Source organism: Agelaius tricolor, unplaced genomic scaffold (assembly GCF_023055355.1).
Source record: "Agelaius tricolor isolate 1412-34295 unplaced genomic scaffold, bAgeTri1.0.p SCAF_17, whole genome shotgun sequence".
Taxonomy (NCBI): domain Eukaryota; kingdom Metazoa; phylum Chordata; class Aves; order Passeriformes; family Icteridae; genus Agelaius; species Agelaius tricolor.
This window is the reverse complement of record NW_027269277.1, coordinates 4,830,453-4,856,832: the sequence shown is the minus strand read 5'-3', so window position 1 is coordinate 4,856,832 and position 26,380 is coordinate 4,830,453. Positions and strand designations below refer to the sequence as shown.

Below are 26,380 nucleotides of genomic sequence, written 5' to 3'. Positions count from 1 at the left end.
AACTGCAGCACTAATTGGCAGAAAAGAACTGAAGGATATCATGGATGAACTAATTACTGGGTGTCAATATTGTACTAAACATCCAGTTGGAGGAGTTTTAATAAGTACATGCTCTCTAAAGTTGAAGCTGCAAGATCTTTATCAAAATTTTATGGAGGATTTAATTCACAGTCCTGGATTTTAGGAGAAAATATCCTTGATTCTCACTGTAGCTATGCAGGGTTAGGGAGGATGACGAGTCAGGATCTCATCTTCAGCAAGTAAAGATTAATTTTAACAGCAAACCCCTTTTTCCTGACAGATCTCAAGCTCTCAGTCTCCATCAGAGCCAGTTTTAGGGAGGTGATAACTGTCAAACAAATCCCTCTCTGCAGGGAGGTTTCCAACACTTGACTTTCCCAACACTGCCAGGACGTGGGATTGATCCCATTCTCCAGAACAGTGATTGAGCTTCCAAGCCTTGCCCTTGCACTTTGCTCCTTTTCTCTTTTCCATACCCACAATAAACACATTTACTCCAGAGTTTTCCTTTGCACAATTATCCCTTGGCAGTGGTTTGGGGTTTTTTTCCCCATTCTTTTATCTGTTTCTGTCTCGGAAAACTCAGGAAGCAAAAGGGATAAAGTTTAACGACTGTTCACAGTTCAGTGTCCTGCAAAATTAGAGAAACATCTGGAAGTTGTTTTTGCTTTGGGACAACTTTTAACAGACTAAATGATCTCATCTGCAGAGCTGGGCAGGCTGGTGGAGGATGGAGAGCAAGAGTTGCTCCCTCCTACCTGAAATGCACCACAAATCACATTCCAAGAGCTTTTCTAGCTCGCTAAATCCTCTGGATTCTTTTCTACCATTTAGGAGCAGCCTTCATTAAACAGCTATAAAAGTAAATTAAGAGAAAGCAATAACATCTGATTAGAGCCAAGAAAAAAAATCAATTGCTCAGCATGAGCAACTAAGTAATAGCAAAATATTCCAGACACTTCCAAAAGAGGAATTTTAGCATAAAAACTTTGCTCATGGGAAAAGAGCTGTTATGTGAGCTGGAATTTGAACAACTGGGATTAATAAATCTGCATTCTTTAATTCCTTCTCCAGCTCTAACAGCCAAGAATTTTCATTTCTAGCAGGGAAGTACTGTGGTGCAACATTACCCAGTTTGTTTCTCCTCATCCCATTTTTGGGATGCCACCTGTGAGGAAAGGATGTGTTTCCTGTTGGAGTTGCACAGGTGTTGGGCAGACCCAGCAGGACAAACCTGCAGAGGATCTGGCACCACAGCTGGACTCTTAGAGAGGGAAGTTTGGGAATGACAAAGGTAAATACAACTAAATTGTGACATTCTTTGGGAATTTCAGCCAAGAATATCACCCAGGATAAAGGATGGTAAGGAAAAAGCACTATAAAAACTGGTTTTGTTGAGAAAACTGCCTCTAATTTATTTTAGAAAGTAGTTTTTTTATATAAATATATATAAAATATTTATTTTTTTTCTTTGAGTAGCATTAAAAGCAGAAAAATTTGGACTGGAATATTAAGCATTTGAGGATGCATTTGTGACACTACTATTTTTGATGTGATAATACAGATAATAATTTTATTTAGGGAGTAAAAATATTTGTGGGAGGAGCCAATTCTTTTCTTATACCACTGAGCCAGAAGGAGATCCAAGTTTTGTATTTTCATAATCCATCTTCATCTGCTCTCCTGGATATATTTTGCCTCTTTTCTAATACTCCTGTTAGCAAGACAACCTTCCCTCTCTGTCGGATTCCCTCACTCTTTGCTCAAGTTAGCCTGGAATCAAAACAGCACTTACAGCTCCTCTGCACGTGTTGGAAATCCATTTGATGGCCATTGCAGGAGACACGTTTTCAGGTGGAATAACTTGGGAATTCTGCCTGGATGCATAGAGACAACAGAATTACTCTGCTGCGCCAGTTATTCTTCCCAGATGGCACTGGGAGGGATGCTGGGGTGTTTCTGCTGGGGAGGAAAGGAACTTTCTTCCTAAGCAAATGTGATGGCTGCGTGAAAAGCCCCAATTTGGGCCATGTGCAGCACACATTGTCCCAGCACCTGGAAGCTGTTAGTGCTCAGGAGCACGGTGAGGATGGAGACTCCAGGGAGCAGCTGTGGCACGGCCGGGATTGCCCACAGAACCTGGATCACTTTCCTGATAAACAGAGAGCACCAAAGGCTACCTGGAGGAAACCTCAAAATCAGGAGAGCAAATGAAAAGCAGAGATTGTTTTCCCCTGCAAAACTTCCTGAGGGAAAGTGCTGAAGCTGGGTGAGCTTGGCCTTTGGAACAACAGAAATGGTGCATTTGGGTGGGTTCAGCCTTCGCAGGCTTGGGCTGGAGATGAAGCAGCTCATTTGCATTTCAAAGCTGGCCTACATTCTGCTGATTGAGAGTAAATAATGCTCCATAAATATGTATTCCCTGCTCCGAGGTAACAGCACATCACAGCCAGGGAGCTTTGCTGTGATGGCTTCAACTGCCCCGGGTGGTTTTCCCCTGGTTTGTTGGGAGACATCCCAGTGTCCAGCCAGGTGTGAGAGCACCTGCCTGGAGCAGCCAGATGTGTCAGGCGGCAGCAGGGATGGCACCAACATCTGCATGCAGGAAGAACCTCGAAGTATCAAGGTTGGAAAGACCAAAGTCATCAAATCCAGCCTCCAATGAATCCCACCATGGCCGCCAAACCTCACCAGGAAGTTGTGCCACATGAAGTGTCCACTCATTTTTGAGTACCCCCAGGGATGGGGACTCCACTTCTGCCCTGGATAGCTCCTTCCAATGCCTGACCATTCTTTCGGTGAAGAAGCTTTTCCTAATGTCCAGCCTGAACCTCCCCTGGCCATTTTTCCTTGTCCTTTGCTGTCCCTTGTCCACTGGAAGCAGAGCCTGATGCACCCTCCTGTCAGGGGTTGTGAAGAGTGAGAAAGTTCCCCCTGAGCCTCCTTTCCTCCACAGCAAACACTCTCAGCTCCCTCAGCTGCTCCTGATGTTCCAGACCCTTTGCCAGCTCCATTCCCTTCTCTGGACACAAGATTCCCAATTCCTCAAAGCCCAGCTTAGGACTGTTCTCTCAACAATGGCATAGATGGATGATTATTTATCCAGAACAATTTATCACTTGCATTCTGATGAAAATTAATGAATTTGATGATAAACTTTGTTATGAAATTAATGATGCTGAATTCCGGATATTAAACATAGACCTCGAGAATCCATGATTAAAAAGCTGTGAGATCTCTTTTATTTTTGGGGCATAACAAAGACACACAGTTATCTATATTTCTCCCAGCTTCAGTTAGTTCTCCTCCTACTCAAAATGTAAAATTGATTTGTTGCATTGGGAAATAAACAACAAAAAAAGATGTTTATCTTAGTTCAGTGATATGGCCATGACAAAAATTAATTGGTCACCAAAAATTAGTATTCAAAGCAAGGAACACTCAGTATGAAAAAGAGAAGACTGCTAAAACAGCCACCAAAAATGTAGATTTGGAAATGTTGTTCTAGAAATGCAATTCAGGTTCTCCAAGCTATCAGTGAGGTGATGGAGATGGATGGGAGCTCAGGAATCACAAACATTGGGCAGGGATTTAGCAAAAGGACTTCAGGTATGAGCAGAACATGGTGGATTTTTGCTTAACCTGTTTTATTTCTCGTGTCAGAAAGGGCTTTGGGTCATTAGGATATTTCAGAACAAGGCGCAGACTCTGTTCCCTTCTGTTCCCGACCCTCAGAAGGAATTTGGTCCCTGCAGCTCCCCTGCTCACTGTATATATTTAAATAAATAAATATATTTATGAAATATCCAGAAGAAAAAGTCAGAAAAACCATCATGATAAAATGAGGGAAATGAAGGCAAATGAAATAATTCCTCTGAAATATTAATACAGAATATTTTTAGACTCATGTAGGCATTTTTTCCCAAAACTAAACCAATATTTAAATCTTATATAAAACATCCACAGTTTTGGATTTTATGAACTAAAAAAACAGACATTATTTGAGGGGTAAAAAAAAAAAAAGGCAAATATCCAGAGACTGGTGTAGACTTTGACCAATCCTGCAGCCCTTGAGGGAAATTATTACAATAGACATCAAAGATCTTTCCGTCCAATTACACTTAAAGTGTGTTACAATGTGTTCTGTAAACATGCAGAGAACATCCTCTGTCCTTAAATAACAAATAGACTTTTGAAGTCAAGAAAATTTGAGATCTCCAGAGGAAGCTGTGGTGGCTCCAGAGGAGTTCATGCTTTGCAGAAGGACTCGGGGACATTCCACGTGGGACTACCACAAGAATAGCTCAGTTTTGGAAGAGGGAAGGGACTGACTGAAAACCATCTCAGTGGAAAACGATGGACAATTGTGTATTGGCCTGAAGTAGGTTTTGTAATCCAGCATCACTTGTTATGGAATGTGAACAAAAACAAAGGCACAGAAAATAAGGACAGGATAATCCCAGCTGAGTCTCTTGAAAGGGCAAGAAAAAGAAATGCTGGATCCTGGGGAAAAAAAAATAAATTCTGTGAAATGTTCAGGCACACGAATAATTGCAATTAAAGCCAGAAAAGGCATCAATCACATTGAATCTCTGAGACCCAGCTCCAGTGAGACAGACTGGTGTAGACTCAGCAGCCACCAAGGAAATTATTTCCCTATCCACAGATGTTGTGGGGTTTTATTGTTAAAAATCAGAGGAAGCCCAAAACAACAGATTTCAGGGGAAAATCCCCAATAAATCAAGAACCCCCCACTCCTCTGTAGCTTTCTCTCTCTTAAAAAATCTGATAAATTGATTATTCTTCCTTCTGCCTGTGGCTCACTTGTCCACACTGCACCCACCTCATCCACCCCACCACCAGGAGCATCCCCACAGGGAGACACCTGGACTTCACTTCAGCGGAGGAAGGATCTTATCCACAAGGAAAGAAGCACAGAAGGGTGTTAAAGCCATGGGAAGCAGAGGAAGAGCTGCCTGTGCCAGCTGGGAAGGCTGGAGGAGCTGGAAGCTGCTCCCAGATGGGAACAGTTGAAAGAGCTGATGCATCTGAATAGATGTAGGAGAAGCCATGAATAAACTGGGGTGAGTTCAGAGGTGTGCCAGTGTCTGTGAGCCTGACAAGGTGACTGTGGCCAATAGTCACCACCAGCCCAGGGCCCTCAGGCTGAATTTCAGTCTTTGCAATGAATTCAGTGCTGGACTTTAAATGGACTTTAAAAATTTGAAGTAACAGTATCTAAATCCAGCATTGTTGCCCTCCAACAGCAGCTCAGCAACCCCAGTTATATTTATTAACCTTCTCCAATTACTGATTTTGCAAGCTTGTGACAATGTAGTTGAGGTTTAATTACTCTCATAGGGTATTAAGGGAAGATTATCCAAAATTTGGTCTCCTTCTTAAATATATCTATTAAAAATTAATATAACAGGTCATGAAGTAATATGTATTACTAATACAAAGCAAACAAGTTAATCCTTCCACCTTGAACCTGACTTCCATCCCCATACACATTCCAAAATAACTATTTTTTCATTTCAATCTTGTAATTTAAACCTTTTAACCCTCTTGCTGATCCACAAGCCACACAGCAAAGCATTGTTGAGAGTTGCAATGACCCAGCATGAGGGACATCAGATCCTTGATCCAAGAACACCTCAAAATCATACGCACATATACATAGATATGCACGCACAAAAATATGAAAATTGAAGGAATAAAAGAGGAAAGAAGAAAAATTATGGATTGGAGCAAAGCCACCACTGCTGGGACCCATTTGAATTCACTGCCTCTGCCTTGTTCCACACCTCCATGTCCCTGCTCTCCTCCTGCCACACAGTTGGGAATAAAAGTTTTGACTGAGAGATACTTTTCAAGTGCTGAGAAGAGTCATGATGAAAATGGAATTCAGAAATCTGCAAGTGTGGAGCATGCAGAGTTTTTTACTTATTTCTATTTCCCCCACCACTTTTCTCTCCATACAGGAAATTTAATTGGGTGAGAGGATTCATGATTGCAAAGATGCAGACATACACAATATATATTATAGTTTCACAGATGTGATTCTTTGGCACTTATTTTACTAAGAATTTCCAAATCCACTTTAACCCAAATTAAGAATTCCCCAATCCAGATTAGTGCTGAAAAGCAAAAGTAACCCCGAGCTGTAATTTGAAAGGTAATTTGCCAAAGTGAGGGCCCCACTGCACTGAGAGAGCAAAGTAAAGGGCTTCCCTGTAAATGAGAAAGGATTAGGCCCATGGAAAAGTATTGCTATAGCAACAAAATAATTCATGGGAATATGGATAACAAAGCCAGAGCCCCAGAGATGGGAGGGAAGAGGCTTTAATCACATCCTGCTCCCCTTGGCCCTACAACACACGGAAAGAAATGAGCACCCGGTTGGTTTGTGGGGTTGGTTCTGAGTTCATTTTTTCAACACCAATGGGCAGCTCTCAGCCTCACAGACCATCCTGGCTGAAGGGGAGATGGGTGACAGACCATCCTGGCTGAAGGGAGGATGAGCAGCCACAGAATCCAATGGGAACCGCAGCTGGGCCAAGCTCGTGTGGACATCTCACAACCAGCCCCGCTCATTCCCTGGGCAGGATTGTGACTGTGGTGTGCCCAACCCTCTGTCCCACCCAGCAGAAACCTCCCATCCTGGCAGGCAGCTCTTTCCCAGTATGTTTTGCTAACTGGAAGTTCCAACAGGGGTCTGCAGTCCCAGCTCTTCCCGCTCCACAACCATGCAGGAAAAGCTTTCTGCATCTTCCACTGGAAGATGGCTTTAACAGTTAGCAAAATTTATTATCAGCACCATTTATCCTTTCAGGCTGTAAAAAGCTGCCAGTGAAACCCCCCCAAAAGGCTTAATGCATTACCAAAGCACTAATTTTATTCTTCATTATTCCCCCAAACCTACATTCGGAGCTGGAGCTCCTGCTCTGCAGAGAGCTCCTGGTTAATGTATTTCTGTGTGTAGATCCTTGACAGAGACCATTTTTCTTGCCCCTCAGGTGGCTCGTAGAGCGAGATTTATGTCCATTATGCATAAATTCCTTGCAATATTGCTCCAGCATAATCAGCAGAAAATCTGAGCCAGCACCCACAGCAGCCACAAAACACCGCCAGAGACAGCTGAACTCGGGCCACTTTCCTCAGGTCCCAGGGACTCTGTTCCCATTGAAATCAGAGGTTGATTTTTGTCCCTGATGGGTCTAAGGGACCACAAGGGTCCCCTTGCCATGCTGGCACCCAGCACTGTCCTTGTTTGGCCTCAATGCAAATGTCACCATCAGATGGGACAGCCCAGCTTAGATACCAAACCTTTCATTAGATCTGAGCCTGAATTTCTGTAACTAAACAGAAGAATTTAAAACCATTTAAAATCACTCTGCATCCCTAAAGCAATATTAGCATCCTTCTCTCTGGCTTATATTTATTATCCTTTTGCACATCCCCACGTCTGACCACATGAATATCCTCAAGCCCCAAATCGCCCAAATCCTTCAGTTTCATTTTAGGTTTGAGTAGGAAGAGACCTTAAAGATCATCTAGCTCCCACCCCTAATTAGGGTTAATTAAGCAACCAACTACTAATTATATACGTGTATCTGACTTATCCTGGTTTCATTAGTGATTTCATCCTGCAAGAGGCAAAGGCTCATCAGTGTTACACAAACTGCAGCCAAGCCTTTGGTACCTGAGCTGGGGGTTCAGGAGCTATTCCTGATTTACACCGCAGTGCTGCAAAGAAGAATTGTATTCAATTTGGTCTGGGCTCTTTGAGAAGTTTTTTAGATTTTTCTCAGTGACACTGCCATGAAATCTTTATAGAGATCCTCGGATTTGCTGAGTGAAGAGCCATAATTTCAAAGAGATGAGCTAGTTTTGGGCAATGGAAATCATCACAATGTAAATAATTGCTGGGGTAAAGAGGATTCTTTGTTACCCCTCGGGGGGAGGCTGCAGCAGCCCACGAAGGAGCTGCTGAGAGGGATGAGATGAACTGCACCTAACTTGGGCCAGCTAAAAATTGGGCACTGACGTCCCATGCGATGATGTGGTGCCTCTAATGAACACCCTCCCCCAGAACATGACTCATCCCAGCTCTCAGCTGACTGTGAGGAAGCCTCAGCCTAAATCTTGGATTGTTGAAATTGGTGAAATGAATCTCTGTGTCCCCGAAGTAAAACGAGATCTTTGAGAGCTGTACCTGAGTCCTCGCACAGAGCCAGCCAAGTCATTCAAATTACATGGGCTGCCTTTCAATTCCTGCAATTCCCACTCGTGCCTCTTGGAAGACTGTCCTTTATATTTTGATTGAATTTATTGATTTATATTTATTTATTAGACTTCTTTTCTTCCCAGACTCTTAGATCAATATCAGGTCAACAGGGGCACAGAATGATTATCATGGCTGCCTGGCCACTAAACAGGGGCAAATTCCCACTGCTCTTGTTACTGGAAAAACAGAAAACACAAACTACCCTGAAAGTCCACAAAGGCATCAAATTAAACTGAGAACTCAAAATTCATCTCCATGAGTTATGTTTAAATGCTGCATTATGGCCATCAAACACTTCTGGTTTCCCATTTCAGCAACCATTGAGATAAAAGCCTGATGTTCCACCTGGGTTTCTTCTTTGCTGTCAGCTCTGGGGACCATGCCTGTGTCCCTATCCCTGCCCTTGCTCTGCAGCTGCATCAGAGACCCAGCAGCACCTCTGGAAGAGCATCTCTGCCCAGCTGGTAGCAGCAGCCACCTCCAAAATGCCTGAGGATGCTGCAGAGGAGGGGGACAGATACCCAGGGAGGGAGCAGTGTCACCCTGCCAGGCTGGGGACAAAGACACAACCACCTTCATCCTTCATCCACACAGCAAAACCACACAGGCTTAGAGCTCAGCCTCCTCCTCTCCCAGAGGAGAGGGAGGAAGTAAATTTCTTCCAGAAAATGTTATTAAAATATAACTTTTAAGCCTCATTTTCCACGGGCACACGGGGTTTGTGTCACGTCCCAGCCCCTAGGGGCTGGAACACCTTTACTCAGCACACGGGAAGCCTCCTGTGGCAAGGGAAGGGGGGACTCATCCTCCTCGAGAGCCCCTAGAGGGAGACATGACCCCGATTTTGGGAGGAGGCTCTGCCGGCATCCAGAAGAGACCGGTCGGGAGAACCATGGGATGGGGAAAAAGGGGATGGATGGGGAAAAAGGGGATGGATGGGGGGAAAAGGGGATGGATGGGGGGAAAAAGGGGATGGATGGGGGGAAAAAGGGGATGGATGGGGGGAAAAGGGGATGGATGGGGGGAAAAAGGGGATGGATGGGGGGGAAAAGGGGATGGATGGGGGGAAAAGGGGATGGATGAGGGAAAAAGGGATGAGGGAAAAAGGGATGAAGGAAAAAGGGACGGGGAAGGGATGGAAAGGGGATGCTCCGGGTCTCAGCTCCAGCTCCTCGCCCCGCGGGGGATGCGGGATGCTGGGAGAGAGAAACCACCCAGGGAAGCGCTGCCTGACCCAGGGATGCTGGAGCAGCCCCCGGGATGCAGGAACAACCCCCGGGATGCTGGAGGGGATGGAGGCTGCCAAGAGCAGCTTCCAGCCGAGCTGGGGATGTGGCAGCTCCAGCTTCTCTCTCTGGAAAAGCGTGGCTGTGGCAGCCCTCCCTGTGCCTCTTTGTCAGCTCAGACCACGATGGATCTCTTTATGTCCTTGTTCATGGCCACTGTCGCACCCCAACTCCAATAAAGAAAAATGGCTTTTCCAAACGCCACAAGAAGAGCAGGACTAGATTATCAGCACATTTGCATGGACAATGAAATATCACCAATTCGCCAAGATAAACTACGTGGAAGATTAGTCTGAACTGCCAATTTCTTAAAATGTTTCTCATTTCTTGGTTATGGCTATTTTTTGCAAATTTCCCTTTTAGAAATCACATTTCTTTCAAATCAGCTCATTGCCCTAGGGTTGTTGACCTTTATTTCGCCCATCTGGAAAACAAATGAAGCAGGAAGGATAACAATATGAGATCCTAATCAGAAGTGCTGTTTGTTTTTTTGGAAGCTTGATTTCAAACTTATATATTTCCCCCTAAAGGCACTGCCAGCAATACACTGGATAACCCTGCTGCAAGGAAAACCAGCAGCTTGGCCAAAAAGTCTTTGTGGGCATCTTATCAGTGGTGAAATGAAGACCAAAAAAAAGCCAAATTATCAGTAAAAATGAACACAGATGTAGCTGCAACAGCAGAGCTCAAGGGCCAGGTGAGGAGCCTTGATGTTGTTTCTAAAGACTTGGCAGCCCAGATTTGACCTAAAAAGTTTAACCTGGGGTTAACTGGAGTGACAGGCAAGGATAAAGCAAATTATTACTGCTAGTTTTGGTAAAAAAAAATAAATTAAATTATAAAAAATAAGTATGCATAGGGAGGGGTTCATTGAGGTGCCTGAGCAGGAGGGAAAAGGAAAAGCAGCTGAACACCAAGAAAAACCAGTTTTGGGTTTTCTCACCAAACAGTGCCAGCTCCCAGGATAAGGATGCAGATGAACACAACAATTTGTTAGATTGGAAGAGGAATTTGTTAATTTGGAGGATCCAATTCCCATAGTTCTAACTGGAGAATTTCTGAGTTCACTCATGCTGGAAATAAACCTGATTTGGGGGAATGATAGCAAGGCTTTAAATTTTTTATTATTAGAAATCTGTGGGCAGCAAAATCAATAGTTTTTAGGCAGCTCTGTTAAAAAGGGAATAATACATTTCAGTGCTCATTAAATGCAATTCTTTTCTCAACAATCTCATTGTTTTTCTCACCACTACCTGTCACCCAGGTATTGAATTAGCCTTAAAATCAGCCAGGTGTTGGACTCCTTGGTCCCTGAGGGTCTCAGGTCAGGATATTCTCTGATTCTGTGATTCTAAAACTCTGCAAGGCTTTGTAGAAAAACATCACAAAAAATCCAGCTGGTCTTTAAGGTGCCTTCCAACCCAAACCAGCCTGTGATTCTGTTATTCCATGGGAACCTCAGAGCCATGAGAGACCTGTGGCCGAGCGAGTGCTGCCTGACCACAGATGGTGAGAGGTGGGATTTTTAAAAACAATAATATTGAACCAAGGAGGAGAATGTGGGGAGAGCAGCAGCAGCTGCCAGCTGGGGCTGAGCCAGTTTGGTGGCACTGATGGGGACCTGCCCAAGCCCAACCCCTGCAGCTCCTGTGCCTGCTCCCAGCCCTCAGGGGACCTTCGTGGGTGATAAATTGTACAAAAGGCGGTTGTGACCCCCAAATTCCACAGAATCACCGGTGTCCCCTCTAAGCCCCACCAGCAATGAGCACAAGGGCTGTTGGAGCAGAGTCTCCTCTGAAGGACAGGCTCCTTGTATCCCATAATAGCAGATTCCGTTTAAAAATAGCAAATGATAGTCAGAGGAATAATAAAAACTAGAAAATCATCCAAAACCCCAGCAATACATCAAAGCCAGTTTAATAGCCCTTAATACTGTCACTGACACAGCTCCTGTGCTTGCAGGGCTGGATGATGGAATGGGCAGAGGTTCCTGGGTTTGGAGCCATTTCACCCTAAAACTCCGTTGCTTCCTGCATGCAAATTATAGATAATGGTTCTGCTGACAAGGGGCTGCACTTAGCTGACTCTGCTGGGAGGTAAAATTGGAAGAAAATACCTGGTTAAAGAACTTTTCTCATTCTTTCCCCTTGCAGAAAATAAAAAAAAAACAAAACCAAAAACCCAAAGAGTTAATTGCAGAGGGTTTCTTCTGTCTCCTGGCTGGCTACTGAGCCAGAGCCATAACTGAGGGCTTTGGGATGCTCAGAGAGGAAACATGATTTGATGTAGTAGGGGCAATCCCATGCTTATCAAATCATCTTGCTTGCCTGTAAAGCTAAGCTCCAATTTATGGTGCTTTATGAAGCCCCAGATCGAGCTAAGGCTATAAAAATTGGGACTTAATATTCAGGAATAAAAATGCAGAGAGCACCACTGAAGTGATTTTTTTTTTTTTTTAAAGTGCTTGCATCCTCCTCACGTTAAACCTAACCAGGAGTGTGACAATAATGGGAGAGAGAACAGGACAAACAGCCCAGGTCTGTGATTCCTCAGCCACAGGAACTTGCTGCTCTGCATTGATTAAGGCAGAGTGTTGGCTCATCCACCAGAACAATGGCTAATAAACCACCACACATCATATAGCCCTTAGCAAGCTTATTCTTATTTTTAAACTTTTTCCCCCTCTGAGAAAGCTTAGAAAAGTCTCTCAAACATCTGCCCACCAGATAAGTTGTTTCTTCTAGTGACCAAATGCCCAGAAAGAAGCTGAACATTTGTGTGCAGCTGCTTCGAGAGCTCCTTTCATTTACTCACCTGAGGAAAAGGATGAGATTCCCTTTTTATGTGCATGAAAAAGGAAAATAAGAGAGATGGGAAATTTCTAATCCATCCCTGCACTCTCCAGAGCCACCACTGCATCTGACACACTTTGCCACTGCTTTTCCCTCACTGATCTTATCACGGTCATTAGGGGGAACACCCATCTACTTAAATTACATTTTAAGTCTTATGATACCTGTTTAAAGTTAGATCTCTGTTGAAAAAACCTTTAAACACTCACCTCATTTCCTAAGGTGTTCCTATGATTTAACAGCTGCCTAAATTATTGCTGTGCAGAGATAAAGTTATTTACACATTTATATTAAGTGCACAACTGGTTTAATCTCCTAAATCCAGGTTGAAAATCCTCCAGAAAAAAAAAATAAAATTAATCAAGACAGCAATTATACAAGAATTGGTTAAAGCATCACTTGATTTTTACTTGGAGATTTTGGGATCTAATTAAGCAGCAGGACTGATGTGTTCAGCTCTGTCCTGCTGGCTTCCCAAAGGGATCCAAACCCTCCCTCGTTTGAACGGTCCAGCCTTGATGATAAAAGGATGTGCTAATGACGGGCGTGGGCACCACCAGGCTGCAGGAACCGAGCGAATTCAAGCACTGCAACACCTGAAGTCACTTTTCCTGTGATTTAAGGATAGGAAAATGCGCAGTCTTTTCAAATGTCTTAAGGATATGCATGGATAGGTTCTTTAGGAGCAGCCTGTGCCAGGAAGAAGTCGCTCCCCCAGCTGCTCATTAAAAGCTGCTTGCTGCAGGTTTTGAACAGATCTGTTGGCAAAGCAGTTCAAATGAGCACTTTAATTCTCTCCAGGCAGGAAAAAAAAATAATAAAAAAAAAATCAGCTGGGGTAGCTGGGACCAGTAATACAAACAGTTTAAACCAACCTGGCTGAGAGGAATTAGGAGCCTGAGCACACAGCCCTGGACCAGCAGGCTGGCAGAGGGGGGATGCCATCAGCTCATCCCACTGGATTTCCCCTCAGTTAGCACACAAACCGTGTTCCCATTCCTGCCCCATGTGAATCAATTGTTTGTGTACTAAAATAAAAATACTTGCTGCAAAAAAGGTCCAAAAAGAGTCATTGCATTATTGTAAATATTTTCTCCTCGTTAATATGGATTTCTAAATTTCTTTTTCTGAGCCTTTTTTTTCCTGAATAATGGATTTCTGCAATTTCTGCATTGCACCTGACTCAGAGGACACAGCACAGGGCTCAGGAGACAGAGTCCTTTAGATGCAGCATCTCTGCCCATGACTATTTATGTGATCCCAGCAGAACTGAACAGATTCCTTGAAGCATCATTATGGATCTGCAGTCAAATTCCCAGGTAGCACTGCCAGGTACAAACCTGTCTGGCATTGCCATTCCCTGAGTAAGCCCCTGGCTCTGCTCACAACTTCCTTTACACCAGGTTGGAATTCCACCTGTGGATGCAGGACCTGAGCATGGCAAGAGGTGTTTGAGGCCCAAGGTTATTTCTGACCACAGACAGAGGGCACTAAGGTGCATTGTAGGTAATACATCAATAATAATAACACCAAAGGTGCATTGTAGGTAATATTTTTGTTTCCTACAGTTTAAAATTCACAATACAGCTGTGTAGTCAGCATTTAAAATCCAGGATTTTCTTCATACTCTCTCCATGCACTGGGAGGGGAAAAAAATTCTAATCCGTGCTGAGGCAGAAAAACAACTCACTAAAACACCATCTAAAACAGGAGGTTTGAACTCCTTGAAACTCTATTATATGCTTGAGTAACTCCTGGAACAATAGAAAGCTGTGCATGATTATGCAGGCAGGCAGAAATATTCCAGGCAGGTGTTGTCCTTACTGCCACTCCTGGAGTCTCATCCCTGCCCTGGACACCACTGTCCCTACAATTGTCCCTTTGAGGTGGCCACACCAGGAGAGGATGGCAATGGTGCATCTCTAAGCCAGGTACTGAAGTTCCTTTATGGTATCTCTATGATCTCCATTGATCTCAGCTCTCTTTTAAAAAATAATATGTGGCTGTCAATTTTTCAGGGAAAAGGTTTAAAATAAGGACCTTTGAGGATATGCTATAAAAGACAAGTAATTGGGTTTTGTTTTTATCAGGGGACACCTGACTGATCATTTCCAAGCTCTTGGTGATGGGGAATTGTTAAAAGTGTAGTTTTGGGAAGGCCAATGGGCAAAGAGAAATCCATCAGTAATAATGACCCTAAATTCCCAAACAAATTTACATGGGTGTTGTTGGAGAGGTCACAACTCTGTCATAATTCAGTTTATATTCAGTTCACATATTTGCACCTGCAAGCCACACAAACCCCTGCCTGACCTCACCCCCTGGACGTGGCACAAGCACACAAACTCTGTAAGGAATCAGACTTTCAACTCCCTCTGCTCTCCCATCACCCCATAAAGAGGCGACTTTTGGCCACAGCGTCAGTGTCACCCCCGGAGTGACAATTGTAGGTGCACTGCTTTGCCTGGGTGCTTTCATCCTATGCAGAAAGCCCTGTGGAAGCCCTGAGCATGGCACAGTGCCTGGGACACCTTGCTGAGGTTGCACCTTCCCAGAGAAGAAGCAGGACCTGCAGAGAGCAAGGCTGAGCACAGACCGTGCGCAGGCTCTTCCCCGGTAGCTCAGTTTGTTCTGCCCTTGGATAGGAAACCCTGAGCAGGGAGCAGAACCTGGTGTGATTTTGGTTTTCTTCTCCTGTTTTATTTCAGCAAAAGGACGAAGTGCTGGTTTAGAGATGCAAGGGCTCAGCAGCACAAGGTTCACAGGCAGCCCTGGCTCCCCAAACGCCGCCTGCAGCCGCTCACTCAGGCAAGCACCACCTCCAGTCAGGTAGTCCATCACGTGAAAAACCCAAAGAGTTTACAGAAATGATTGTCAAAGACCCCATCATTTTGCAGTTAGGATAATTAATAAGGTGTGCACAAAATCCAGGAGTGTTTTACCACATGTTTGCAGCTGAATTACATTATTGTTGTTATAATAAAAGAGAGCCACATGGTAACAGAGCACCAGGGACCCAGCCTGATGCAACTGTTAAGCATCAATAGGAAAATCAGAGGGGAAACATCAAGTTTTCCTTTAAAATCAGTTTGGTTTTCAAGAGCTGTGACTTTTATTTAGTAGATTTTGTGAAAGAGCTTCTGTTTATAAAAATTATTGGGTAGTGTTGGCTGTCAGAAAACATAAACAGGCAATTAGAGCAATAAGAAGAATGATGGAATGAACTCCTCTGGCAGCCTCTTATTTGGAGCCAAGCAAGGCCCCAGTTCCACAAAAAATCAGGCATGTGTTTAAGTCCACAAGATCATCCAAGGAGCCTATGGGGACTACTCACACATTAAAGTGTGTGTGAGGGGCTTGTAAAAGGCTCAGAGATACCTTGGGGAAACGAGACTGCAGGGACAGTCAGTGATTCTGCTGGGATGTGACACTACCTAGAACTGATTTCAAAAAGTCTCCTGGAAGTGTGAAACATTCTGCACACAGTTTGGATTACCTTTAATGGATATCACCTGTCTGGTGACCATGGAAGGACTGTTTAATTCTCTGTCTCTCTATTCCACACCCAGATTTTACACTGTGTTTTCCTGCTGAGTCTCAGTGGTGGAAATAGCTGGATCTGCCATGGAATAATAACGACTTTTGGCCTTTATAGTGACTATGAGCTTATGGACTGCAGAATTTTGTGAAGAACAGAACAGCCCTAACAAGAGAAATGTGATTAAGTGCACAACATCACTCCATTATCCTTGTTCCTTCCACTCTATAAAAATCCATTGAACCCAATTTCCTCCATGAAAACCTGACCATTGGTGCGCCTGAAACTGCTCTCAGTAGCTTTGCCCCAGATCTGCACATCGTCTCCTGCATGGGTTCCATTGTCAAAGTTATTCTGATGGATCCAAAGGAAGCAAAAAAACTGCTAAAATGAACTGCTGTGGTGCTTTAACATGTTTTTGAAATAATCTTGGGGATGACTGGGCAGTAACAACACATGTGGCACTCTGGATGCCTTTCCCAAGATTGCTTCCAAGGGATGCTTTTCCTGAGCTCCTTCTTAGACACAGGAATTGTTGTAGGGATACTGAACAGGGGGAGCTGAAGCAGATTTCTGGGTGGATAATTCTGAAACAGGTGTTCCTGAAGAGTTCTCACAATGGGAAAATGTTCTGGAGGAAATTTCTCAGTTATTGCTGAAAAAGTGGGCAGAAAAAAAAGTGGGCAAAACCAATCAACAGAGGAATAAAAGCTGTCAAGAAGGATGTCCTTTCTTCCTCCCTCTCCAAAAAATGTATGAAGCCAGACCAGATACTATTATATAATACAATTCCCCCAGAGCCAGGGCAATTACCCTGCTGGCCCCGTGTGTTGTGGGTTTTGTCTGGGTGAAGGGAAGCGCTGAGACCTGACAGTAACAGCCACTCTTTGCTTCAGTGACTTCTTAGGAACTTGAACACTGAGGAAGGACCTTCTCCTGGACTTCCTAAAGAGGTCAATCTATGGGGAAGTTCTTCCTAAAGGCTCTACATGATCTCTGCCAGCCAGGAGGCAGAAGTGGGCTGACTCACCCACTCCTTCTCATCCCTCTGTGTTTTGTTCATACCCAAACTTGACCTGAACTGGTTCACCCCCATCCTAACTGAAGCCTTTCTGTTAAACTCAGCAGTGCTCACACCCTGCACTCGGGAAGGGTGCAAGTCAGGCAGTGAGGCACCAGAGCTAAACCCTGCTCATCCCTCAGCTCCCTTCCCAGCACAGGGAGCACGGCCAGTGTCAGCTGAAACAGGCAATTAGTGCCCCTTTAGCACGAGCAGCTCAAACTGTAACATCATGCCAGCCGTGATTAAGAGTGATACAGCACATCATCATTGTCAACACTATTCAACCAATGTAAACCTTAGTTAGAAATGTACTTGTCAGAGAAAAATGCGCCTTTGATTTCTATTACACTTTCCCCAGTAATTGCTGTCATCAGTGGCAGGTTATTATTACAGTTGAATAGAGTTTCAGTAATTACTTTTGCACAGATTCTAACAGCTTTTAGATTGAATGATATTCTGACAGTTTGAATACTCTTGACAACAATTACCTTTTTCCTGGTTAACACTGATTCAGGAAAATTAAAAATTAAATCTGTTCAGAGGAAACACTTATGTATGGCACTAGTAAGTGGGCTGATACAAAAATGTGTAAATTACAGAATGACTTAGAATAAAAAGTTCTTTTGCTCTTCCTCTTATGCCTTTTAAAAAATCAGCACTTAGGGTACATGCAGTTCATGCTGGTTAGATTACCAGTAAATGATGTGAAATGATTTAAAGCACTTCTAAATCCACTTCCTACTGATCAGCTTGAAATGAAGAAAACACTATTATGGAGGAAGCCTTGTTGCTCCCACCCTAATTTTTGTCTTTGGTAACAGTCAGATAATGGCTTTTGGCTTCCAGGCCATTATTGTTAATCTCACATCATCAGATTATTTTAAAAAAACAACAAACAAGCAAACTGCTTTACATTGGTAGCCTAGGAAAAAAAAAACCTAGCATGTTTGTTATTCCTGAAAAATTTATCTAATATTGCAGGGGTCATAACTCAAATGGCTTGATTAAAACGAAGTTGCCGGCACAGAGCTCTCCAATTTAATTTTGACAGGATAACTGGCCTTGTGGATAAGGGAGACAGAGTTGATGTGATACATCTTCTTGTTAGTAAGCTTTCTGATACTGTTCCACATGACATTCTTATAATAAAACTAAGAAAATATGGTCTAGAACTAGATAAAATTACCATGAGGTGGAGGGAACAATTGGCTGAAAAACTGCTTTCAAGGAGTAGCTATCAATGGTTCACTGTCAAAGCAGGAAGAAGTTTCAGGTGAGATTCCTCAGGGATCTGTCCTTGCTCCAGCTCTGTTCAATATTTTCATAATGACTCAGTTAAAGGGAAAAGAGATTGCATTTATAAAATTTGCAATGTTGAGGAGCTGGGATGGTGGGAACCCTTGGGAGGTCTGGATCAAAATCTGAAAAGATATTAACAGTTTGGAGTGATGGCCTGAAATTAAGATGAAATTCAATAAAGGCAAGTGTAAAATGTTACACTTAGAGAGGAGAAATCAGATGCAAATAGGAAATTGCCAGTGAGGGAACTCCATTACACATTCAAATTTATAGTGGCCTACAAGCTCCATATTAAACAAAGGAGTAAAACTACTCCAGAAAAGGTAATTTCAGGGATTTGTTAACAGGGGCATCCTACACAAGAGCACTGTGGTAATTCTCCCACCATTGTTGAGCTGGGATGTTGTGCCCTGTCCCGAGCTCATGGTTCACAAAAGGTGCAAAGAAACCAGAGAGAATTTAACAAAGTCCAGCTGGGAGCAGCAAAGATGGTGAGGGATGAAGTAAGACTCATGGAAATACAGAATCATGGAATGGTTTGTGATGGAAGGGGTGATAAACCCCATCCCATCCCACCCCTGCCATGGGCAGGGACACCTTCCACTACCCCAGGTTGCTCCAAGCCCCATCCAAGCTGGCCCTGGGCACTTCCAGGGATCCAGGGGCAGCCACAGCTGCTCTGGGCACCTGTGCCAGGGCCTCAGCACCCTCACAGGGCAGAATTCCTTGCCAATATTCCACCTAAACCTCCCTTCCTTCAGCTTAAAGCCTTTTCCTCCCTTACACTGCCCTGCCTGTGGAGTCTGTTGCAAAGCTGAGATTGAGCCTTTAGTTTTTGACACCACTTCCCACCTCTGCTCCACTTGTGTATTAAAATATCATTGTCCTTTTTTTCTCCTGCACATTAGAATTATAGATATAGTTTATTGTTATACTTTCCATAGAGCCTTCTCTTTTTATTAGCATTGTACAATCTGTACAAAAGCAAAATTTAGTCCTTTCAGGGAGCTGAAAGGAAGCAATCGTTTACATGACAAATCCAACATTATCATATGTAAACCTCATTTACTATGTAATGTCTTCCTGTTTCCAGTTCATTAATTGAATGAAACCTATTTTTACATTCTGGTAGGCAGCAGGATTCTCCAACTAACAGAAATAGTACTTTTAGGGAAAAAAAAAAAAATGTAATGCTAGAAAATATTTCACTTACTGGCTGGTTGAAAGCTATATGGATTTCTGAAAAATAAAATTATTTGCTATATATTTGTCAAAAATAAAAATAATGGAATTTACCCAAGCCAGGTTTGTGCAGCAAATTTGGATGGAGACCTGCCTGGTAAAGTACCACACTTTAACCTTCATTGTGTATTAAAATGACACTTGTGACACCCAACCATGTTCCTATAAATACAATCAGATAAACACAACCAAATTATAGCCTAATTTATGATACACAACACTTTGGAGAATTAGGACTGATGGTTGCAATGGAAAGATGCTGACAAATATTTTGTTGCATTTCCTCCCAAGAACATCTATAGCTCTGAAAGAGCAATGGCAATAAAGCTCCTCACAGGTTCCAGACTGATAAAAAATACCTATTTTTTGAGTTCTACTTAGGTTCAAGAGGAAAAAAAAAGCAAACCAAAAAATACCCAACTGGAAGGAGACTTGCTAAAACCAACTATTGCTCAGTATTTGTATTAATGTGGCATGGAAACTAAGAAAACACTGATGATGTTTCAGAAAATGGTGACATTTTCTATGGCACTTAATAAAGCAGCATCACCAGCACATCACGCTCAGGCAAACCAGAGAAACAGAAAAGGAATGAAATTATGAAATATCTTTCCCTCATCCTATTAGAGAAAGCCCTGGGCTGGATCCTGGGATTTTGGACACTCACAGGGTTTTGGGCTCTGGTAGCACAGCTCCATCTGCATAATGTGAATAAGCCAAACAAATCTGATATTAAAATGAGAAAAATTGGCAATTTAAAATTGCCTATTCCATTCCTTTTCTTTTTGACCTCAATCCAAAGCCTTTCTAAGCCAAAGAAAAGACAAGCTCACAATTAGTGACTATGACCAGTTAATGGGTCTGTTCTGAACAAGCTTTTAAATAAAACAATAAGCAAGCCTGGGAAAAAGCAACTTACTGGGCTATCTGAGGCCAATTTCTTTTAAGCACAGGTCACATTATTATAAAATAAATTCCTTTTAGCAATTGTTCTATCAAGATTATGTCAGTCCAAAGGGAATAGACCCAAAATCTCTTGTTGCCAAATAACTTCATCTTGGTACATCTGTAACTCTATTTTCTCCAAAGAAAACTAGTTCATAATATGGGTGGATTTGTTGTTTTTCTGAACAAAGTTGTTCCCTGGCAACTTCAAAAGCAAATTACGTATAAAAAAACCACAAAACAAAAAACCCCCAATGTTCAGTTACAAAGGTTGGTGAAAAATCCATGGAGCCATAACAACCAAATGACTTGGTAAGAAAATCAAAGTGCAGCTGACTGGAAGGAAAAAAAAAAAGAGAAAGAGACAACTCCAAAGTGTTTCTGAACAACCAGGTTGCCTAACACAGGAAACTGGCAGAAATGGCAACAATAAAGTAAAATATTCCCAAAAAAAAGCAGCTCCTGATGCCCCTCTCACTACCTCCTTGCTTCATCAGAATTCAAATCACAGCTACAGTTCCTCCAGAAGCATTTTCAGTTCCATGCCTACCAAGCAAGATACCAGGGTGATGGACAGGGATGATGGGAGCATCCTTAGCTCAGCTTTGCTGTCCTCCCAAACCCCAGAACAGCCCAGTGACCCCACACTCACCTGGCTGTGCCCAGCAGAGCTCCTCTCATCCCTCTCCTCCTGCTCCCATCCACTGGTGCTTCCCTCACCCCCTTCCCACAGCTGACCAAACAAGGGCTCTCCTAGGTGTTTGCCATGAGATTGAATAATCAGGTTGAATTTGTTACCCTCTAACAGGCACTAGAAGTGAGCAGTTACCCACCAGTTACCCTCCAGGATTCCTGAGTGCTAAAATCACCCCTTTGCCCTTGGCAAGGTTGGAGGGAAGTGTGCTGATGGTTTTGTTTTGCCATCCAGCATGCCAGGAGTGTCTGATTAACAGTTTTCCATCCCTATTCAGGCATCTTTGTTAGGAGTAAGTCTTTGCTCTTTTAGATCCTGGTCCAAAGCCTTTCAAGGAAATTGAAAAGTCTCCCATTGATGAGAAGGGGGTGAGCCCTTGCTAATTGTTCCTTTCACATCAGAGTGAAAACAAATTCTTCAGCTTCCATTTGAAACCCATGAAGTTCAATCCCTTGATATATTGGACCCTTATTTTAAGGAGGCTGGAGAGGAGAGGAGAGGAGGGGAAGGGAGGACAAAGCCCAGGGCTGAGGGCTGGGTGTAGGCTCCAAGTACACGCCTTGCACAGCCCACGCTCTGACACATCACAGGCCTTGGATTCTGCTTCCCAGAAAGGCTACAAATCTTTTAGAGCTCACAAGTTCATAAGATGCTGCATTTAAAGTACTCATTGCTCACCAGCAAACTTGAGATCAGAAAGCCACTCTGATGCTCCCCAGGTGCTGCTCACTGGGAATAATTTCCCTTCAGGAAGAAAGTTTTAGTTTGATCTTCTTCAGAGTGAGGTGCCCTCTCTGGTAAAGGTGTGGATGGAGAAAAGTGGGAGGTCAACAGGGCATGGGACATTTGGTTTGGGCCATCTCAGCACCAAAATGATATTGAGAAATCAAAGATGTCTATTCCAGACAGAGAAATGCGTCTGGTGAACGGAAATGAAAATTCTGAGGGAAATCAAAAGTTAAGCACACACATGTTAGTGATAGTGGAATTTTACAAACACCTTAAACACAAATCAGCAAACCGTAATTAATGTAATTATTTAGAAACCTGAGTTTAACTGGTAACACAGGTGATGTCCTCTTCCAGCACAGGAAAACTAGAAGAGCTCCATGATGGGATAATTAAAGGTTGCTTTTAAAACAAACCTTTGCTTCAAGAAGGAGATGAACCATATAAATTGTCCAACTATAAGTTAAAAAAATTCCCTGTAAACACAATGACATAAATAAATACAGATTTATAAAAGAGGCGCACATGACTGATGATTTGGAAATCCTGGAGAGAGCCTGGTCAGCCAAAGGATTCCCCAAGTGTGTGTTGGAAGAAAACTGACTTATCTGGACAAACCACCCATCCCATCAATTCTGCTATTTCAGCAGAAGAAAGAGAATTTTAAAAGAGACAAATATATAAACTGCAATATAACCTGGAAAAACACCTTTCAAAAACTGTCTTACAATGAAATAATTTTTCTTCCCTCCACAAAGAGGGATTTCACCCTGGAGTTGTTTCTAAAAGACAGTAAAACATAACAGATGAATGTTGCCTTGCATAAGGAACACACACATGCATTTAAATCACTTATATTTTACTTTTTTATGATGCAATTGTGAATTGTGTTATTTTGCATTTGTAATTAGAGGTTGAAACAGATGGCAGAGGCTTGGTTTAAAGGGATGTGCTGGATGATCAGGTCTCCTGCTCCACCGAGGGCTGAGCATGGAAACTCTTCCACGAGCTGGTCAAACAGCAAAGGGATTCCTGCACATCAAAGAACATTGGAAAGGACCAAACTGGACTTTCTAGAGGGTGAAAAAGCACAGGTGATTTTTTTTCCCCCAAACTGCTCTTAGAACGCTCCGAGCACCATGCTCTGGCTGTTGGGGTGGGTCACATTTGACCCCTCAACAAAAGCAGCAGGATTTTGGCACCGCCTCCAAAGGAGAACAAGACCCAAGGGTCTTTTCCAAAGGAGAAAAGCTTGAAGAACTCTTCAAGAAAATCCACAGAGGAGCAGTGACCCCAGGAACATCAGAACACGTAAGCATGGAACACCAACCATTAATGAGGGGTGGCTTTTCCAGCTCTTTCCTCAAGGAACAAAGCTGTGGCTAAAAGGAGGCTCATCATTCCTTTCCCATCATATGCAATTGGAGACACAACCACTTCATTCCATAGATATTCCAGCCTGGGTGAGCCCTGGAGCTGGGACTCAAGGTTGCTCCTCAAACGTTGAGTCCCAGAAACCTTTAACTAACTTTGGATGAGTCCAATTGGAGTTCTCCTTAAATACAGCTCAATATTAATTTGTAAATTTGTATAGATGCATCCATTAGACATAAACCATTGTCCAAATCTGAGACTAAGGTTAGGCCTAGCTCCACCTAAACTTCTTCAATTTACTCGTTGCTCATTTTCTACCAAAAATGGAGCAAATCCTTTAAGTGCACATGTACCTTACCAAAAATAAATATAATGGATTTTTAAGCCTCAGGGTATTCATAAAGCAGCCCCAAAGTGGTTTCTAGAGCTGCAACCCACAGGGATCCAGCAAAGGATCCTTTCACCCACAAAAATCCAAATCCATGAGCTCCAAATCATCATTTTAATTCACTGCAGAGCCTGGATCGCTATGGGAATATGGAAAAGTCATGCTGATATTACAGGGTTTATATATGTTATTAGAAACATTAATTAAAACAGCTTTTACAATAACTACCAGTATTATCTACTCTACTAGACTGTTACCAGAATGATTTTTTAATATTTTAATGATTTTTAAAAATATTTTTCAATTTGACTTTTTTTCATTCTAGCAGAGCAATATTTACTGAATGCCTAGACTGAAAAAGGCATCTCTAGCTGCTGCTTTATCACTTAGTTTGGTTTCTCTGCGTTTTTTATAAATACAAAAAAGGATCTGAAGTAAACAGGTCGTAAAATCTCCCTATAAATATTATCTGTTTACTATCTTTGGGGATCAGCATGGACAAAGAAATTGAACCAGAATGCTGTAAGAGCAAATTTTCTTTGGGGAATTCATTCACATCTGTTCCTGTACGACAACAGGAGGAACAGAAATTATTAAGAAAAAAAGACAGAAAAGATGGGAAATGTAACTTTTAAAAGGAAAAATGGCTTCCTCTGATCTTTAGCTGATGGTTGTGATGAGTTTTTTATTCTGCCTGACCTGATTAGCCCAATGCTAATAAAGAGCTAATGAAGAAAAAAAGACTTATCCTGAAAGTTAACTCCTTCTGGAAAGGAGATGGATGGGTTACTGAAAAGTGGGGTAGTTGGAAAATACATTTGTATGATCTTTTGTTTCCAAATTTTAATGCATCCCCTTTTAAAAGGGCTTCTACTCATGAAATTTAGTAAATCTTTAATTTAATTTATTTAAATTTTAACAAATTAACCAAACTGTTGATGTGCCATCATCATTAATCAGCAAACCATGTATGAAATAGAAAAAATACCTTTTCCCCTTTATCTCACTGGGGACCTGGCATTGCCCTCTCTGCTGTGGGGAAAAGGGCACTGGGGTTCTGCAGGAGCCCATGCCAGATCTTCCTCCCCATCCCTCATGGGAAGTGGGCCTGGAGAAGAATGAGATGGGCTGGATAATTCTGTTTGCAGACCCTCTTTGCACCCCAAGTATCCCTTCAGGTCTCCCTTTGGAATTTCCATCAATGTTGCCAACATTGGATCCATCCTTCCAAGCCATGGACAAAGATTGGGCTCTGCACCTGTGCTTTCAACACAACATACTGTAAATTCAGTATAAATACAGTATATTAGTGGTAAAAAATCGCAGGGACTCCTTGGACTGAAATGCACCAAGGTATGAAATGCAAATTATTACTATAATGCCTTTTATAATTTATAATTAATCTATCCTGCATCAACCTAAATATTTTCTCTGTTTGTGCAAGAACAGGCCTGACCCAGAACCAAAGGAAATGACTGAGGGCTGGTTTTGACCAATATTTAACTCCAATCATAGTATTTACGATTTAGTAAAAGAAAAATAAATAAATAAATAAATAAATAAATATATTTATATGGATAAAAGGACCCAGAAATGATACAAGAATTTTTATAATAAAATGGTTTTTATTAATTGACCTGATTTTTCTCTTTCTGGTCTTTCTGCAGTGGAAAATGGTGACGTAATTGTGTGATGAAGAAAAAACCACCTCTATTAAATAGACAAAGATCATAAAGTCTATTATGCTTAAATTTCCACAGCTTCAGTGCACAGAACTGAAGGCCTGGCAAGTACTGAATTCTTTCAAGAACTATTTATCTCAAAGTTACAAGGCTGATGAAGGCTTTAGAGTTACAAATTCCTGTTTTTCTTGGAGCAATATCTTTAAAGATATGCAAAGAGGGATTTCTCAGCACTATTCAGAAACTAGTCTCAAGTGATTTGCCACTTCGGAGTACAGAGATTGTTTTCTAATTCAAGCAAACATTTTGAAAAAAAAAAAAAAACAAAACAGAAAAGGATGTGAGAAAATGCTCATTAGGAAAACAACAGCGAGAATCTCAGCAGAAATATTTAACCAACTTACCTGATTTCACAGTTCTGCTTTTAAGTCCTGGAGCAAGAGCAATGCACAGGTTTTTTATATAAGGAGAAATGCAAAAGTCACCAATGAAAAAAAAAATGAGGTTTTCAAGGGTTTGAGACGGGCTTGGAAGAAAATCCCAACCTAAGGTCCACTAAGATCATATCCCCAAGCTGCAGTTACTGCTGGATCTTAAATTGTTATAAGCTCTTTTTTTTTTTTTTTTTCTTTTTTGAGGTGCTATTTTGGGTGCAGCATGCTGGGGAAATATATAGGTTACCTCACACAAATAGATATTTAGAACAGGACTATTTACATAATAGATGGACATTTTCACAGGAAACATTTGATAGATGGATGCAGAGATCCAAATTCTCTGGTTTGCTGATAGAAGAGCTCTGTGCTATGCATAGAAAATTCCCTCTGTGTGGGTAATGTGTATTTGACTTCACCTTTTGCATATTGATCACTCCCTGACTTGCAAATCCTGAACCATGTGCAAGTGTGCGTAATATGAATAACTTTATTTCAAACTTGCATGTCTTAAGCCATATGTTCACCAAAATCTGAGCATAA

The 26,380-nt window shown here is 42.3% G+C and overlaps 1 long non-coding RNA gene across 2 annotated transcripts in view; it reads right to left on the bottom strand.

Moving 5' to 3' along the window:
- The window catches only part of LOC139597168 (uncharacterized), a 65,613-nt gene extending 39,489 nt beyond the window's left edge, over positions 1-26,124 (bottom strand). For both annotated transcript variants that reach the window (XR_011681535.1, XR_011681536.1), the window contains exon 1: positions 25,808-26,124. This is a non-coding gene — a long non-coding RNA (uncharacterized lncRNA). The remainder of the gene's footprint in view (positions 1-25,807) is intronic.
- Positions 26,125-26,380: the final 256 nt, after the last annotated feature.